The sequence below is a fragment of the Chiloscyllium plagiosum genome, chromosome 12, assembly GCF_004010195.1.
Source record: "Chiloscyllium plagiosum isolate BGI_BamShark_2017 chromosome 12, ASM401019v2, whole genome shotgun sequence".
Lineage (NCBI taxonomy): Eukaryota > Metazoa > Chordata > Chondrichthyes > Orectolobiformes > Hemiscylliidae > Chiloscyllium > Chiloscyllium plagiosum.
The window spans coordinates 66075431-66094432 of record NC_057721.1 but is presented as its reverse complement, the minus strand read 5'-3'; the positions used below and the strand labels follow the sequence as shown (position 1 = coordinate 66094432).

At 39.9% G+C, this 19002-nt stretch overlaps 1 protein-coding gene across 6 annotated transcripts in view; it reads left to right on the top strand.

Annotated features, from left to right (window-relative positions):
- LOC122555371 (uncharacterized protein C21orf62-like) overlaps positions 1 to 19002 on the top strand; it is an 80809-nt gene that overhangs the window by 50093 nt on the left and 11714 nt on the right. The window contains exon 2 of one of the 6 annotated variants that reach the window (XM_043701312.1): positions 15158 to 15239. The exons of 4 other annotated variants lie outside the window; for them this stretch is intronic. The gene's annotated coding sequence lies outside the window, so the exon portion shown is untranslated. Of the gene's footprint in view, positions 1 to 14419; positions 14933 to 15157; positions 15240 to 19002 lie in introns of those variants that run through there. One more of the 6 variants, XM_043701310.1, reaches the window with a different exon arrangement.

Here is a 19002-nt window from a genome sequence, read left to right as displayed (position 1 = left end):
AGAGATAAATGGAAGGGGGGTGGGGCTGGGGAGAAGGTAGCTGAGAGTGCAATAGGTGGAAGGAGGTGGGGGTAAAGATGATAGATTGGAGAGTAGGGTGGAACGGATAAGTGGGAAGGAAGATTGACAGTGGGACAGGTCATGAGGACGGTGCTGAGCTGGAAGATTGGAACTGGGGTAAGGTGGAGGGAGGGGAAATAAGGAAACTGGTGCAGTCTACATTGATGTTGGGTGAGGGGAAATGAGGAAACTGGTGAAGTCCATGTTGATGCCATGGGGTTGAAGGATTCCGAGGCGGAAGGTGAGGCATTCTTCCTCCAGGCATTGGGTGGTAAGGGAGTGGCGTTGGAGGAGGCCCAAGACCTACATGTCCTTGGCAGAGTTGGGGGGGGGGGGGTGTGTGTGGGTGAGTTGACATGTTCGACCACGGGGTGGTGGGGTTGATTGGTGCAGGTGTCCTGGAGATGTCTCTGAAGCACTCTGAGAGTAGGCATCCAGTCTCCGCAATGTAGAGCAGACCACATCAGGAGCAACGGATACAGTAAATACTGTAAAAGGATATAGATAGATTAAGTGAATGCGGAATGATTTGGCAACTGGTATCTAATGTGGAAACATGAGACGTCCATTTGACAAGAAGAATAGAAAAGCAACAGATACAGGAGGATCTGGGTGTCCTTGGATCTGAATCACAAAAAAAATGCAGATAAAATAAGTAATTAAGAAAACAAACACAATATTACCTTTTATTGAAAGAGAGATACAGCATAAAGGTAAACAGGTCTTGCTACAATTTTACTGTGTGGGACTGCACCTCGGGTAATTGTGTTCTTACTTGAGGAATAAGCTTGTTTTGCAAGCAGTTCACAGACCCTTTGAGATGCTGATTTTAGGATGGAGTTGCCTCATGATATATTAGATTTGATTACATTACAGTGTGGAAACAGGCCCTTCCGCCCAACAAGTCCACACCGACCCGCCGAAGCACAACTCACCCATACCCCTACATTTACCCCTTACCTAACATTACGGACTATTTAGCATGGCCAATTCACCTGACCTGCACATCTTTGGACTGTGGGAGGAAACCGGAGCACCTGGAAGAGACCCACGCAGACACGGGGAGAACGTACAAACTCCACACAGTCAGTCGCCTGAGGCAGGAATTGAACCCGGGTCTCTGGCGCTGTGAGGCAGCAGTGCTAACCACTGTGCCACCGTGCCTTCATCTTTAAGTCCAAGCCTTGGACTTGAAAGTTGATAATCAACTGGTTTCAGCATTCATTGCCAGGTCTGGTTGGATGACCTAAAGTAGTATCCTGTTCTGCTCTTGTCTTCCAAAACTATTCCCTATCCCAAATTCATCAGGAATGCAAATAAATTCCCTGACCCCTCCATTTCATATTGAAATTTCAAACCTCTTTCCCTGTCTCCTTTCACCCTTGCCTACAACACGTGTAATCTGCATTATGTTGAGGTTGTACAGGACACTTATGGAGTACTGTGTCTCCCTGTTATATGAAGGATAAAATTAAGCTGGAAAGAATTCAGAAGAGATTTACCAGGATGTTGCCAGGAATGGAGAGTTTGATTTAATAAGGAGAGACTAGGACTTTTTTCACTGGAGTGTAGACATATGAGAGCTGACCTTATAGAGGTTTATAAAATCATGAGGGGTATAAATAAGGTGAATGGCAGGTACCTTTTCCCTAAGGTAGGCGGTTTCAAGACTAGGAGGCATATTTTTACGGTGAGAGGAGAGATTTAACGATGTAAGGGGCAATTTTTTTTAAAGAAGTAGTTCAGGTGTGGAATGAATTTCCAGAGGAAGTGGTGGATGCAAATACAGTTACAACATTTAGAAGACATTTAGATATGCACATGAATAAGAAAAATTAGAGGGATACTGGCAAAGCACAAGCAGGTGGGACTAGTCTAGTTTGGGGTTATGATCAGCATGAACTAGTTTGACTAAAGGATCTGTTTCCATGCTGTTTGACTCTATGCTCTATGCTTAAAATGTCCATTGTATTAGCTGTTTAACAAAATGCTATCACGTTATTTCAAATTCTCAAAATTTCCATGTTCGATATTTTGACCTGTGCCATTTTTGTGCTGCTGTGCTGTTCCAGCAATAAAGTTTCAACTTTGATCTCCAGCATCTGCAGACCTCACTTTCTCCTGTGTGTCCTTTGGTCTCAGACAGGTCCATAAAAGTTAGGCAGAACCATAATTTTAGAGAATTCATTAATCACAGCTATAAGATAATGAATAAATGTCTGACAGTGTGGCAGGAGAAGCGGGTTATTGCACATTTTCTTCCAGCTGTCTACATGCATTAGCTCGCATATTATGTTTGCTGCTATAGTTCCTGGATAACAGTTCATTTAACATCATTGTTTTCAAAGTTAACTCAGCATGTGTTGAAAGTTCATGCTTCAACTTGTTCTCATGACTTATATACTTTTTAAAATCCAATTATGTCTAAAAATGGTTCCCCTAAGGTTTTTGTTCTCAATAGCTTTCCACTGAAATGGCCAAGGCTTAAAAGCAAATTTTGGCATGCTCAATGTAAGTTTTGCTTTAAATCGCAGAACCACAGAATCATTACAGCAGAGAAAGAGGTCATTCAGCCTATTGTATCTATTGTCCAAATGAACAGTTCACTTAGTGTCATTCTCCTACTTCTCACTATCATCCTTCACATTCTCCCTTTTTATATTAACAGTCTGCAATTCTGCTTTGAATTCTTCAATTGAACCTACCTACAGTCTATTCCTGACACTAATCATTTGCTGCATGTAAAGGTTTTATAGCCATCTCCATTTTGATACTTTTGTCAATTCTTTGAAATCTGTGCTCTCTCGTTCTTGATTTGTTCATGAGTGGAAACAGTTTCTCACTATCTACTCTGTCCAGATTGCTCATGGTTTTCAAGTTTGCCGATCAAATTCACTCTCAACATTCACTTGTCTAGGAAAAATAACACCAACTTCTCCAATCTACCTTCAAAACTGAAGTTCCACATCATTGGAATCATTCCCATATATCTTTTCTTCACTCTCTGTTGTTTTTCATGCCCTTGCTAATGGGCAGTGCTCAGAACTGTGGACAACATTCCAGCTGCTTTTATATCTTTAGAAACACTGGAATACACTGAAAGCTGAAATATGTTAGCTTGAGTGGGTAAGTTCCCATTTCTTTCAAGGCCTCTTTCTGTGCCTGCAATTCTTTGTTCCAGTCTCTCCTTTTTATCCCTTCCCCAGTTCTCACTCCTGGCTGATGGCAACCCCTAAACTCTGCTGTACTATTTTCCCCAGACCTATTTCCTAGATTCCACAGTCAAATCCCCTATCTTCCATTTCCCAGCGCCCTCTCAGGCCACATTTGCTTGCCTTGTGCAGGGCTCCACTCCCTGATTTGAAGTCAAACTACATAAAAATATCACAGCAATATTTCAGATTCCAAACAGGCCACAGGCAATATCATGAGTGATCATGTGTTGAACTTTTTTAGCGCAGGAGCTACATGGTAACACATTAGAAGTTGGATTTCCACTTGGAAAAGCAAATGAAGGCAGTTCTGTGGCAAATGATTACCATGGTGATGAAATGTATTCAACAAACAACATGCCTTTAATTGAAAGAAAACAAACCATAAAGTCCAGTATTCACTGAACTAACACAAGTTGCACATTTGGGGCTTGAACAGATCATGAAAGCATGAATCCTACTTCATAGTTAATTATTCAAAATGCAGGTTTTGCTTTACAAAATAGGATACTAGAGTTTTTGACCCAGTGTAGTTCAGAGAAATTTTAAGATTTGGGGAAGTTACAGAGATAGGGAATGGAAAAGCTGTGATGGGACTAGAATATTAATTTTAAATTGAAGACACTAAATAACTGGAAGCCAAAGTAAGTTGGCAAAGACAGGGATTAGGATAAACAGGATGGTGCAAGAATAGAACACATACACAAGATGTTTTGTGTAACAAGATGTTTTCCAGAACATAGAGGATTGAGGCATTTAAAGGCAGTGGACTTTCAGTAAATGAAACTGCAGGATTCTCTCTGAATCAAAAAGTCCTGACTTCAGACCACTGACATGGGAGTGGCACAGTGTGAGTCGGATTGGAATGTTAGCTTCGGATTTTGTTCCCAGAGTAGGACTGCAGATTCAGAACAATTCCCAGCTCCACAAACTTACTTTGAGAGAAAATGTTTCGGAAGGTTAGACTTTCATTCCTGGGAGAGGGATGGTGGGAGGAGCGAGTGGCTGGTACACCCCTCACCCCACAGTGAGAGCAGAGGCTGACAGTGTGGAGGCAAACTTCTGCTTCAGTTCAAAACTTACCAAAACTATTAACAAGGAGAAGTTCTCCAGCCTTCACACCTCCACAACGTTCTCCATGCCTGATCCGTGTTAACCCATGGTAACCCATGCGCTTCCACTAACCTCATGAAGCCCCTTATACCCTCAACTTATCTCTATGGTGAAAATACACTCCCCCACCATTCATGTAACCCTCCCAAAAGCCCAATTCAGCCCCTATTACAGCTTAGTATCAACTCATGCCTCCCACCACCATATTTTGCCTTCACAACCACTATGCCCACTTACCCAGTTTCCCCAGGAGCAGATCTCAGGCTGAGATTGAATAAAGTTCTTGACTAACTATTCATGAATTCATTATTCAATGATAACACATTTGCATTGATAAACAAAATCACTACTTTCTTATTTGAATTCATGATCCCACTTCAAAAAATTTGCAACCACTTGGATCTGTCAGCTAAACCGTGAACTGACAGGCACCTCCCACAATGATAATAAAAGGTTAGGAAATCCACCATTAAGCACTAATACAGTGGGAAGAACCTTTACAGCTTGACACTTCCCTTTGTTCACCACCTTGACAGCTAACTCGACATCTCTCTTGCCAGATGTCATGTAGTGTGCTTGACGGTTCCGATTAGTTAATATAGTCTTTACATGCATTCATGTCTTCTTAAACAATCCCAAAGGGTATTTACCTGTCTTAAAGAGCATTAAAATAGTTTGGTGCTAAGGGAATGTTCATCACTAATTAAACAAGTCCATGTTTTGTCCAACAGTTAACAGTTATTGTAAGGCAGACATATATCTTTAGCTTTGACAATCACATAATTAAAGGGTGGTGGCAATGTTTTGACCTAGTATGCATCCATGTGTCTTTGAATCCATCCTTCTGGTGAAGGATGTGTTCGTTAAAATAAGGCAATACTGAACAAACTTTAACAACAGAAAGATGCTAATTGCTGTGATATTTCCAAACCTGTTTTCCTAATGGTTCTGTTCCAGTACCAGAGTCACAGCCAAAACTGACTAAAAAGACTCCATCTGTTCTGATGATATCGAGGACTTCATCAAAGTAGAACTTTTCCTGAGAATCTTCATCAGAGTCAATGGTTAACTCTTGATGAGGATGGTTTTTGATTTTCAGTCATAGGATCACGGTGTCGCTGACTGTTCCAACATTTATTGCCCATCCTTAATTTGCCTTGAGAAAGTCGTGGCGAGCCAGACACTTTAACTGCAGCAGTCCATGGTTGGAGATACTTTCATAGTGGTGTTACGCTATTGTCCCTCAGAATTCTCAGTCTGCTCTTGCCGTCACAGTATGAATATGGCTGGTCAAGTCAGTTTGTAGTCAATAGTAACCCCCAGATTTTGATAGTGGGAGATTCAATGAATGCTGAGTAGGCATGGGTAGAGTTTGTCTTGTTGGAGATCATCTTTGCCTGACAACTGAGTGAAGCAAATGTTATGTGTGCACCACTTAATCTCAACTGCTGAAAATGTGTTGCTGGAAAAGCGCAGCAGGTGAGGCAGCATCCAGGGATCAGGAGAAGAAGGGCTTATGCCCGAAACAGAAGGTTGGGTGAGCAAGTTTGCGGATGACACGAAAGTCGGAGTTTTCCAGCAACACATTTTCAGCTCTGATCTCCAGCATCTGCAGTCCTCACTTTCTCCACTTAATCTCAACCCAAGCCTGAATGTTGTTTGTGTCATGCTGCATATTGGCATGTGCTTCAGTATCTGAAGTGTTGCAAATGGTGCTGAACATAGCGTAAACATCAGCAAACATCCCTCCTTCTGACCTTATGATGGAAGAAAGGTCATTGATTAATCATGTGAAGATAGTGAGCCTAGATCATCACCCTGAGGAATTCCTGCAGCAATATCTTAGGACTGAGATGACTGGCCTCCAAAATGACTCCGTGAAAGTGAGGACTGCACATGCTGGAAATTAGAATTGAAAAAGCACAGCAATTCAGGCAGCATCCGAGGAGCAGGAGAGATAATGTTTCAGGCAAAAGCCCTTCATCACCAGCACCACACTCTCAACTCCAGAATAACTACTCCCACTCACATCTTCTTTTGTGCTTTGACTGTGGAGGAGGTGCTGCTTCATAACAAAGTCAACACCTTCCATGAATTTGTTGACAATCAAGAGACATGTGAAGTGTCTTTCACCTGCAGGAGGAACATGCAACTGCTCTAACATCAGTATCACATTACTCTGAAAGCTCATACAGAACTAAACAAAGGAAGAGAAGAAAAGAGATCTCACCCACTTAAAACCTACCCCGCACCTCTCGGCAAATGGAGGCCCCGGTGCCTGAAGCAAGTCTTTTAAACAGTTAGACTCACCTTCCCAGAAGTCCTTCCCTCCTCCCTCGCATCTCTCGGCAAATGATAGACTCTAATGTTGCAGCTGCACTTGAACAGCTTGACTATGAGCATGGCTAGTTCTGAAGAACAAGTCTTCAGTACCATAACTAAGAAGATGTCAGAGCCTTTGCATTATTTGTATCCAGTGTATTCAGCCATTTCTTGATATTCTATAGTGTGAATTAAATTGGCTTAATTTGCTGGGGATCTCAGGAGGACACCAAGATGGATAATTCCCTTGGCTTTAGCACTTTCTTTTGCACTGTTTTACTGGTCTCTGCCATCATTGATGGGAGATATTTGTGGAGCATCCCCCATCTGGTGGATGGACCTAATATTGGAATGGATAAATTCAAAAGAATTTGGAGAGGCTGGAGTTTATGGAGGATAAATACCATCAAGATGACTATTACCCCAGATATAGTTTAACACATTCATGTTAATCAGGAGATGAACACTAGAGAAGCCAATAGAAATAATAAAGGCAAGTGTTGAGGTTTCACTAGCCACTCGGTGCGGTCAAGTTACAGACAGACAATGTGGCAAAATGGAAACAGTTGGCTTTAGAGTGCTGAGGGGGATAACACATCTAAAACATATTTCAGTTGAATCAAAGGTCTTTGTTGAGAAAGAAGTCATACCACAGTTTTAAAGAGCTTAGATCAGACACCATCTGGAATATCACATTCAGTTCTTGGCACTGTAATTGAGGATATATTGGCCAAAGGGGACACAGTGCAGACCCAACAAAATTATACTAGGTTTTAAAGGTGTCAACTTATCAGAACATGTGCAAAACTTGACTTGAGCCGATAAAAGATTGACAGATGACTTAATCAAAATGTTTCAATGACTCAATGGGGTAAAAGGGAAAGAAAGAATCACATTACTTTCAGTACCTTTTACAAACTTAGAACGTCTCAATGTGCTCTTATAGCCAATATAATACTTTCAGGGTGTAGCCATTGCTATTTTGCAGAAGACATAGCAGTCAAATTACCTACAAAAGAGTCTCTCCAAAAGCAATGAGGTAAAGACCAAATAGTATTGTTTTTAGTGGTAGTGGCTGTGGGATAAATATTGTCCAGAACACCCAGGAGAATTGCTTTGCTTCAAAATAATGCCATAGGATCTTTTACATTTACCTGTGAAGAGAGAGAGTTTTAATTTAGCATCTCATTTTCTCAAGGGAAGTGGCAACGTACTGTTAATATCAAAGGGTTAGCAATCCAAAACCCCTCAGCATATACTCCGAGAAATGAGTCTGAATCCAACTATGGCAGATAGTGAAACTTGAATTCAATAAAAAGTCTTCCATAGTAAATCTAGCAATGACCATGAAACTATTGTCAATTGCTGAAATATTTTGCTCACTCATGCCCTTTAGAGATGGAAACTGCTGTCCTGACCTGATCTAGCCTACATGTGACTCCAGATCCACAGCAATGTGGATGATTCTGAAATGGTCTAGCAAGTCATTAACAATCACCAGAAAGTTTCAAAAAAGAAACAGCACATGGACTGTGGTAGGGCAAGGATGTAGCTCACCATTATCTGATCCAAGGCAACCAACGACAGTAATTAACATCAGCCCAACCAGCAACACTCACATTCTGTGGACCTTTAAAGCAAAAGGCAAAAGACTACACCTCAAAACGTGCTGCATGTCCAAATTTTTAAAATTGAATATGAACCCACAACTTTCTGCTAACCGTTGTTTGATTTGTTCCTTTCAAAGTGTAGTGAGTCTATGGAATTCTTTACCACAGAAGTGGTGGAGTTAGGTACAATTTCAACATTGAAAAGCCTGTATGACTCTATGGGCTGTTAAGGTTGGGTCATTATGTATATTCAAGGCTGAGATAGATAGACTTTTAATCGGTAAAGGATTCAAGAGTTTAAGATAGGAAAGTGGCGTTGAGGAATATCTCATGAGGCATGACTTTGTTGAATGGCAGTGCAGACCTGAAGGGCCAAATGGCCTACTTCTTCACCTATGTCTATGGTCTTATGCAACAGGAAAAAAAGGGTCATTTTATTTGCTGATAATTCAGCAGAGGGCAAAGTTTTAAATTTTGCAGCAGGCCATATAGATGCAAAATTAAGCAAGCATTTTTAATCACACAATTGTATTGAGATTTGGAAATGCTAGCATTCAAATCCTGATAACCCACTGGGAAGAATTAAACCAGAGTTAATCTTCATTCAATTTAGATTTATTCCCAGAGTTAGGCATTTTCACCGCTAACACAGTTATTTTAATCAAACTGCTTTGCTATACCTTTGCAGCAGGTGGGACTTGAGCCAAGACTAACCTAGCCCAGAAGTAGAAATCTTCACACTGTGCCACAAGAGCCCTTTAGTACCAGCATATCATCAAATTCAACCCTTACTCTAGGTTTGATAAGTGTATTCTTGTATGTGCTCCAGTAACAATTCTAAACCATGCCCTCGACTTGCATATAATTAATCAAATACATGCTCAGTTATTAGAAAAGCCATGGATGCTGCACCAATTCTAAGTTTTCATTGTTGAAATCAAGAGTTTTTGATGACCAGGATATCAAAGGATGCAGAACAAAAATGAGTTCATTGAGCTGAGGTTCAGATTAACCATTATTTATAATAATTGAATGGTGGAACAGGCTCATGGTGTTGAATGTATTACTTCTATTTTAATGTGCATGTAAAGGTAGCATAAGTTACTGTTTACACCACAGCACAGCAAACCTGTTATGGTTATTGAGTATTAATCTCTTTTCAGGATATCTGTTGTATGATACAATGTAAAACTAAGAATTTAGAACAAAATCATTGTCGTTTATTTCACTGCCATAGTCAATTACATTTAAAAGGATGTTATCATGCCTTATAACTTGTTGCACATGAACATCATTATGTCCTACCAGCAGAACTTGTGTTGTAAATTATGCCATAAATATATTGTTGCTATCATTTGATGAAGCTACAATGTTCTGAGCATATCTTTGAATCCTAAATCCTTTCTGGGCCCCACCCATCTCCAAAATGGTGATATGCACTTTTAAGTAGTTGACCTGTTCATAAACAGATTGATATCTCAATAATGGATTGTTCAACTCTTTACTTACTTTTATTTTTAATGTTGTGTACTATAAGTTGCAAATTCTATTACAAATGTAAATTCTATTATAACTTACATCTTTACTTTTTCTTAATTACTATACTCTTGACCATGGGAAAAACAGAAGCTTTATAAAGTACTGCGTTAAAAGAACATAGTATGGTTAGTAAATCTGAAATCTTCTAGTTTCAATGTATTAACAACTAAATTAGCAGTTGCAGTAATTATTAGATTAAATGTAGGACTGAAAATAGCTTGAAGTTAAGGATACTGAATTAATTTTGTGACAAACAGAATTTCTGTTCTTTTTTTTACTGTGCATAAACAATATGTTGTTCAGCAAAAGGTGTGCGTTTTCTCACCATCAGAGTGCGTGTCCAAATTAAATAATACCAGCAGCAATGATTTTTATGAATTAAAAAATTAAGAAAGGTATCACTTGCCCCCAGTTTTAAAATGCATAGTCTCACTCACATGCCTCAAACACTTCCGAATGTGCACACTAAGATTAGATACATATAAAGGTGAACAATTGGTAAAAATCATAACTATTTTAATTTCCGTTGTGGCTGGCCTATCATACAAATATATAAATGAAAGTATGAATTACGAGCAGGAGTAGGCTACTCAACCCCTCAGCCTGCTTGACCATTCAATAACATCATGGCTGATCTCCTTGCTCTGCATTACTGTCTACCCCATAAACTCTTCACCCCCTCATCATCAAAAATATAGCTACCTCTGTCTTGAAAATATTTAAAGACTTTGTTTCCACAATGTTTTGAGGAAGCGAGTTTCAAGCACTCACCATTCTGTATCTAAAAAAATTGCTTCATTTCTTAAATGGGCAACTCTATAGTTTTAAACAGTGACTCTTAGTTCTAGATTTTCCAATGAAAGAAAACACGCATTCTGTATCCATCCTGTTACGACCCTGCAGGATGTTAACTGTTTCAAACAAGTTGCCTTTTATTCCTTTGAACTCCAGCAGATACAAGCCTAGCCATTCCAAAATTTCCTCATAAGATAATGGGCCTATTCAGGTCTCAGTCTGATAAATCCTCTCTGAACTGTTTCTGACACATTTACATCATTCCTAAAATGAGTAGACCAATATTGTACATAGTATCCAGGTGTAGTCTTACTAATGCCCTGGATATAGCATAACCTCTCTATTTTTATATTCAATTCATATTGCCTGTGGTCTGTTAGAAGTTGTTAAGCTAAAGATGAAGTGGAATTCAGTGGTGGAGCATTCTCAATAAGCTGTGGTGGTTCCTGTAATTTAACTACCAGAAGGCTGGTCCTCTGATGAATTCAATGTGGGAACAAGTTGGGGAATTCTCTTCCCACTTTCCAAGTTTTGCTATGGATTACCTTGGCGGCTTTAACAACTTACAGCTAGTTTGATAGCATTTGATGGACTTCCCACTGTCTACAAGTAGCTTTTGCTAATTTTTAAAGCATGGCACCAAAATGGTTTCCCTCATCATATGACTTCTAAAATTCAAAGTCCTTTTTTTTTCCAAACATAGGGTGACTCATAGACAAAGGAAGTCAAAGGTTATAGGTGGTGCAGTACAGACAGGAAGGTAGAAAAGTGGAGATGAGACCACAACCAGATTAACTATGGGATGCATCCTAGGATGTTAAAGGAAGTAACTACAGAGGCAGTGGATGCATAGGTAGAAATCTTCCAGGAATCCTTAGTTTCTGGAAAAGTCTTAGAGGATCAGAAAACTGCTGACAGAAAACAGGTAACTATAGGCGATTAGATTGATGTCTGCTCTTAGGAAAATGATATGAGTTTATCATAAAGGATGCAATAGCAAAGCATTTACAATACATAATATGATCAAGGAAAGTCAGCAAGGCTTCATGAAGGAAAAATCATGCCTGAGAAATGTACTAGAATGTTCTGAGGAGTAATAAGCAGGATAGATGAAGAAGAAGTAGCAGATGTAATATATTTGGATTTGCAGAAGACATTTGATGAGGTACCACACAATCAGCTACTTTTTAAGATAAGAGCCCATGGTGTTGAGGTAGTATATTGGCATGGATAAAGTATTGGCTAACTAATTGAAGACAAAGAGTTAGAATAAGGGTGCATTTTCAGAGTGATGATCTGTAACCAATGGAGAGCCACACTGGTAAGTGCCAGGACCAAAATTATTTACAAGTTATATTCATGACTGGGATGAAAGAAGTGAATGTACAATAGCCACATTTGTGGATGACGCAAAAGTAATTGGAAAGTAAGTGGTGAGGGTGACACAAGAATCTACAGAGAGAATATAGACATGTTAGGTGGGTGGCCAAAAACTTGTTGGATAGAATATGAAATGGAAAAATGTGAGGTTAAAGGCTTTGGCAGGAAGAATAGAAGGTCTAAATATTATTTAAATGGAGAAAGACTGCAGAAAGCAACAGAACAAAGGATTTTGGAATCCTTGTTAATGAATCACAAAGAAATTAGCAACAAAACTCAGCAGACAATAGGCTAAATGAATATTGGTCTATATTTCAAAGGGAATAGAGCATATAGGAAGGGCAGTTTTGTTAAAACATGAAAGGCAGTAGTCAAGCCACAGCTGGAATTGTGCAAAATGTTTGGGCCCCTTATTAAAGAAAGGATACATTGGTATTGGAGGCACTTCAGAGAAAGTTCATAAGGCTGATCCCAGGTATGGAGGGACTGTCATTTGAAGAGTGATTGAGCAGGTTGGGTCTATATTCAGTGGAATTTAGAAGAATGAGAGGTGACGTCCCTTGTAGAAGCACCTAGGACCAAAGGTCCCAAAATAAGGAGTCACATAATAAAAACAGAAATGAAGAGGAATTTTGTTTCTCAGAGAATAATGAAGCTGTGGAGTTCATTACCGTAAAGTGCTGTTGAGGCTGGGATGCAGAGTATGTTCAAGTCTGAGGTAGGCAGGTTTTTAATCAGTAAGGGTATCAAAGGTTATGACGAAAAGGCAGGAAAGTGGAGTTAAGGATTATCACATCAGCCATGATCTTATTGAATGTCCATCCCTAATTGCCCATAAGACTTAAGAGTCAGCAACACTGCTGAGGATCTGGAGACTGGGCAGGTAAGGATGGCACCTTTCCTTCCCTAAAGGAAGATAAGTGATGAGGAAAAGGCCTGATAGCTTTTTTTCAACAATTCACAATGCTTGCATGGCCACCTTTAGTATAGCTTTCTATTTCAGGATTTTTATTGAATTGAAACTGCACTATCTGCCATAGAAGGATTCAAACTCATGTCAGCAAAACATGAGCTTGAGGTTCTGGATTATTAGGAGAAAGTGAGGACTGCAGATGCTGGAGCTCAGAGGCGAGAGTGTGGTGCTGAAGAAGGTCAGGCAGCATCCAAGGAGCAGGAGAATCGAAGTTTCGGACATAAGACCTTCATCAGGAGACCCCCAGTCCTCTGTGTTGATGCTGACACCTTGAGATTTACTCAGTCTAAATTTGAATGAGGAAACCATCATAATATAACACAAGGTCCAGAGAATCCATTCATATTTATCTTGCACACATTAAATTTTGATGTTTACTTTTGTTCAGAATGAAGCTGGTTGGAATTAGGTAGTTTTTTAAAATATAAATAATGCTTGAAAAGGGGATGTGGGAATTCCTTAGATGACTGTAAGTCCTTATTAATTTGATCTTTCTCCATTTAAATAATATTCAGTCCCTCTGTTCTTCCTGCCAAAGCCCATAACCTTACATTTTTCCATACCATGTATGTCTGTACCTCAAAATGCCAAAGATCACATGATTTACTGCTGCCATCTCCAGAGTTTTGTTTATATCCAAATTTTAAAAGTATTGACTTAAAAGTTTGTAATATACTAGAACATGACACATTTTAACTCCTAAAATAGGAACTGAAAACAAAAACACAAGTTGCAGGGTTCCCACTCCTAATAACAGCAGAGCAGGCTGACAAGATGTTGTAGGCCAACAACATTTTTCACTATGAAAATGAAACAGGATTATGGCAAAGCATCACAAATTGGCATGAAATCATCCTCTGCAGAGGAAGGTGAGAGCAGCAAAATGTTTTATAACTTTTCAGATACTGAGAGAGAAACTGTTCCCACAGGCAGGGGGTCAGCAGTGGGAGGGCGTGGTGTGGAATGGGGGGTGGGTGAGAACAGAGTGTTAATAACTAGATGACACAATTTTATGATATTTTGGCGCAAGATCCAGCATGGAGAGGAGAAGACACTTGCCCTGTTGTTGTTACCAGCAAAAATGTGCTGGCTGAAAGGAGGAAGGAAAGTCAATTGTAAATTTTTAAAGGAAATTAATTGCACTTTCAAAGACAGAAAGCCTTACAACTCTATGTGGAGAAAGAAAATAAGTGGAACTGTTTTCAAGGGACATAATGTGCATGCTCAATGGGCCAAATGGTATCCTGTATTTTAAGACTATATAAATGTGTTGATATACCTAAACTAGAACATTAAAATTTAAAACTTATTGCATTCTGTAGCACTAGTGGGAGCTATAGAATCTTGCCTCAATCCTAGGAGTGTTTTTCTTGACCCATTTTGAAGTTTTTCATATTTTTGCAATGTGGATCTGTTCCAGTTTCTGTGCTCATGCTGCTGATTCTGCTCTTCCCCTGTGTCCCAGTCTGGTGATTGCCAAGGAGGAAGACAATGGTGATCAGCAGCATGAATACGCATACAGTTCACTGCTGAAATATTACCCCACTGCCTGTAGCAACCTATTGGCAGGAAATAGTAAAGAAGGAGAAACAAATAGCCTTCTTTGGCTCCCACCTATATACCATTTAAAAAACACATTTGCAACTGCTATGAGCCACTGCAGCTTCAGTACAGTAGTCTGGTTTCTGGATTAAGACAGAAAACAGCGTAATTGGAACCATCCCTATATATTTCACAGTAGAACCATAAGCCAGCTGCCAGCAGGTTGCTATGAAGCAGTAATTAAATAACCATGCAACAAGAAGCAGATGCAATTGGAGAAAATTATTCTTCCGTCTGATGACTTAACCAAGTTGTTCTACCTACATTTTTACATTATTCGGTGATGACGACTGATTCAAAATTTAACAATGTTTTATCTGCGTAACGTAAGTCATATGCATTTTCTCTTTTATGTGTGCACTGCCTGTGGATCTCGCTGCTTGGTGTGTGTGCTGGTTCAACTTGAGAAGTAACACTTCCTTCTTTCAGTCTGAATCAGACTTTATTAGATATTAATGTTTTTGACAAAATGATATTTAACAATTATTCTGCTTTTCGCCTGTTTACGCATGCTAAACTTTTCGTCAAAACTTCTGAAAATTGTCCAACAGGGAGCATTTATATGAGCGTCCGAGCTTTAATGAAAGTTCCTAACTTGAATGGAAGACTTTGTTCATCTACAGCGGTGGCTTGGTAGGTGAATATTCTGCATATTCGGGAACTGAGCTACGATGATCAAAAAGGTCCTCTGGTGTTGCTTGTGATCTGTAGTGAAATGGCTGGGCTCAGCCAAAACTGGAGTTGGAATTTGACAGTTTGGGTTAGTTAAGGGAGGATCCCCTAAGATGCCAGGCCACAATTGCTACGCGTGACTGTGTGTGCAGATTCTGGTTGAGAACAGAATTGAGCTTGTGTCACTGTGCCTCAATCCTCTGTCGGGACTCAGTTACGGATCTCTCACATCAGGACATCAGCAGTGGTCACTTGGCCCAGAAGTAGGACAACTGGTGCTTGTATTTGAAGGCTCTACCCAACACAAATCGCAGCTTTCAGGAAAGCAAGAGAAAGAATAGGAACAAATCAAAATTCATCACTAACACTGATAGAACTAAAGTGATGACTCCTTTTGAATAATTCAGCAGTCAATGACACCATATGAAGCTGAACTGGCAGTCCCTTCTTGTGAAAATTTCACAGAGGTATATCAGAGAATTGTTAATGTATTTGTAAATGATCCACCCTGGATGCTTTAATTAAGATATGGTTTGAATATTTCAAAGGTGTTTAATTTAAACCGTATTGAAAAAAATAACTGAAGTTAAGGAATCAAAATGAAAATCAAGCATAAATATTTGACACACTGCAATGTAAATTTAACTTGGTAGTGACTGATGTTTTCTTACAAAATATTTTATTGTAGAAATTCAAATGATTTATACTTCTTTATTTGGCATTTTGACCATATTGAGATAACATTATTTTGTAGATACAGTATGTAAGGAATAATTACAATTATTACTGTAATTACAATTCCACTGTACTTGCAGGATAAATAAACAGGTTGTAAAGTCTAGCTACAGTGATGCTGATGCCTCCACACTAACAGTGAGAATGACCTTTGAAACTGTCAAGAGGAAACTTGTGGGTGGATTCTTTTGGTGTCTAGACTGAAGTAAAAATAGTTCACTGATCCAAAGAAACAACCTTATGCATTGATTCAGATCACAATGAGATAAATCTGGGCCTGAACCAGTGTAATAAGTTCCCAAAAGAACTTCAATCTGTTGCCTACATGTCCAATGTTAAGTTCCAAGTGGGAGAAAGAGAAGGGAAATAACATTTAATTTGAATACAGATGTCCAAAATTACATGAAACTGGTTAATTCTGAGTGACTTCATAGAATCACTACAGTATAGAAGCAGGCCATTTGGCCAATTGAGTCCACACCAACCCTCCAAAGAGCATCCCACCCAGATCACTCCCCTACCTTATTCCTGTATCCCTACATTTCCCATGGTCAAGCCACACAACATGCACACCTTTGGGCTGTGGGAGGAAACCAGAGCATCCAGGGAAAACGCATGCAGCCACAGGGAGAATATGCAAACTCCTCACACAGTCGTCTAAGGCTGGAATTGAAACTGGATCCCTGGTGCTGTGAGGCAGCAATGCTTACCACTGAGCCACCATGCCACCCCCTTGATTGGATGCAATACAAAATGGTAATCTGACACAATCAATTTTCTGACAGACAGGTTAAGTTAAAATTATTGCAATTCCTCCCCACCCCAGCCAGTTAATAATCCATGCTTTCGTTATAAAATTGTGATCAACCAACACTTTTTTAATTTTCAAAATCAAATAGTTGTAATGACACTGAAGTTGTCAACATTCACCACAATACTTCCCCATAACTGAGAGCCACTTCTGCAATCTATACTTGCACAGAAACCAAGATGCTGTTGGCCTCTTTGAATAGCCCCTTGCAGACCCTGTCCCAAGCTATAAGGCTCATGCAGAGTTATCCTACAAGAAGGTCAACAACATGCTTAACAGGCCACTAACAGGCTGAAGGCAAGATTTCTACTCCTGAGGGACATGTAGTCTCGCCTCAAGGAACTACCTACCTTTTGGGAGCAGTCCTTTCAGTACCAGGCAGGAATGGAGGACACTGCTCAGACTAAGGGGAATCCCCAATTAAGATCATCCTTTGAATCAGTCAGCAAGGTATTTAGCATTGGTAAAACTGTGTAGGTCCCCGGTGAGGCTATGAAAGTTGAGTTTGAGACCATGAGGAAAGGATAAAAAGGGATGTGTGATCTCTGGGGCAGAGGCTAGTGTTCTTATGGACAGAGAGGGCTTGCAAAGGAGGTTCCATATGCCCAACACCACCACACATAGGTAAAGCTGTTGAGTTAACTGCTTGGCATAGGCTTCCCCATGCCACCAATAACATAATAGCAAGGCACAATGATGCCCGCAGGTGCCCACTTGAGGAATTCAATAGACTCAAAGGCAGGTATGAATGAGGTGCCCAGCAAACCCCCAAATCCGGAAGGTTTCATCCAAGTCAGGGGCAGCAGGTTGGGGTGATTGTGAGTTGGATTTGTTCAGCATCTCCACCTTGAAAATGTAAATAAAGTTAGACTTTGGAACATAGGAGCAGTAATAGGCCATTCCACCCATTTAGTCTGTTCTGACATTTGAGATCATGACTGATTATCCTCAATGCCATATTCTCATGCAATTCCCTTGATATTATTCACAACTAGAAATCTCTCAATCTCTGACTTGAGCTTACTCAATGACTGAGCTTCCACAGTCTTGTGGCACAGAGAATCCCATTGTTTTGCCAGTCTCTGAATGAAGATTTGCCAGTCTCTTCCTCTCAGTCCTAAATGATTTGCCTTTAATTCTGAGACTGCTCTCTGACACTCTACCCTACAGCCAGTAGAAACATTGTCTCTGCATAATTTCTGTCTATCCTTTTCAGGCATTTTTATAGGAACATAGAAACTAGGAGAGAGATGGCTTCGCATTCTTCTAAAATTCAAAGATTCCTTTAGGGCTTTCCCAGCCCTAAAAAACGACCATTATAGGTGTAGAATGTCAATTTTCTCTATCATGATGAGGTAGGATATAGAGGGAACAATGTAGAGGAATAAATCTGCAAGGAAATTTTCAGAGATGCATAAATATCATAGAATAGTTACCACGGAGGACTTTGATTGGTATATATAGCAAGTGTTAGAGTAAGGACCAATGAGGAACAGACATTCGTAGATTGTATTTGGAAGAATTTCCTCCAACAGAACGCATCCAATCCAACAAGAAAGGAGGCACTGTTGACCTGATCCTTGGAACTGAGGTGGGCCAAGTAGATCAAGTGACATTGGCAGCATACCTAGGGGACAGTAATCATTGTTTTATACAGAGAGATAGATTCTTGATGAGTGGGGGGATCAAGAGTTACAGGGAGAAGGCAGGAGAATGGAATTGAGAAACAGCTGCATTTGAATGGTGGAGCAACCTGATGGGCCAAATGGCCTAATTCTGCTCCTATATCATATGCTCTTATAAAGTTTAGGATGACAGTAGAAATTCACGCCCGTCAATCCCAAACAAAATTGACGACAAACTGACTGCAATGGATTTGTGCTGGATAGACTGGACCTATAGGTTGGCAATGAAAATAGCAACCGAAAATTGGATTATCTTCAAAGAGGAGATATTCTGGGCACAGTTGAGGTATGTTCCCTCAAAAGGGAAACATAAGATAAACAAATCCAGAGGTCCCCATAAGACAGAGCAAAGAGAAATTAAGTTAAAGAAGAAAATGTGCTTATGACAGGTGTTACTTAATAAGTACAACTGAGAAATGAGCTGATTCCAGAGATACAGAAGGGAAATGATAAAGAAGAGAAGCAAAGAGGGATTATAAAAATATTAACAGCT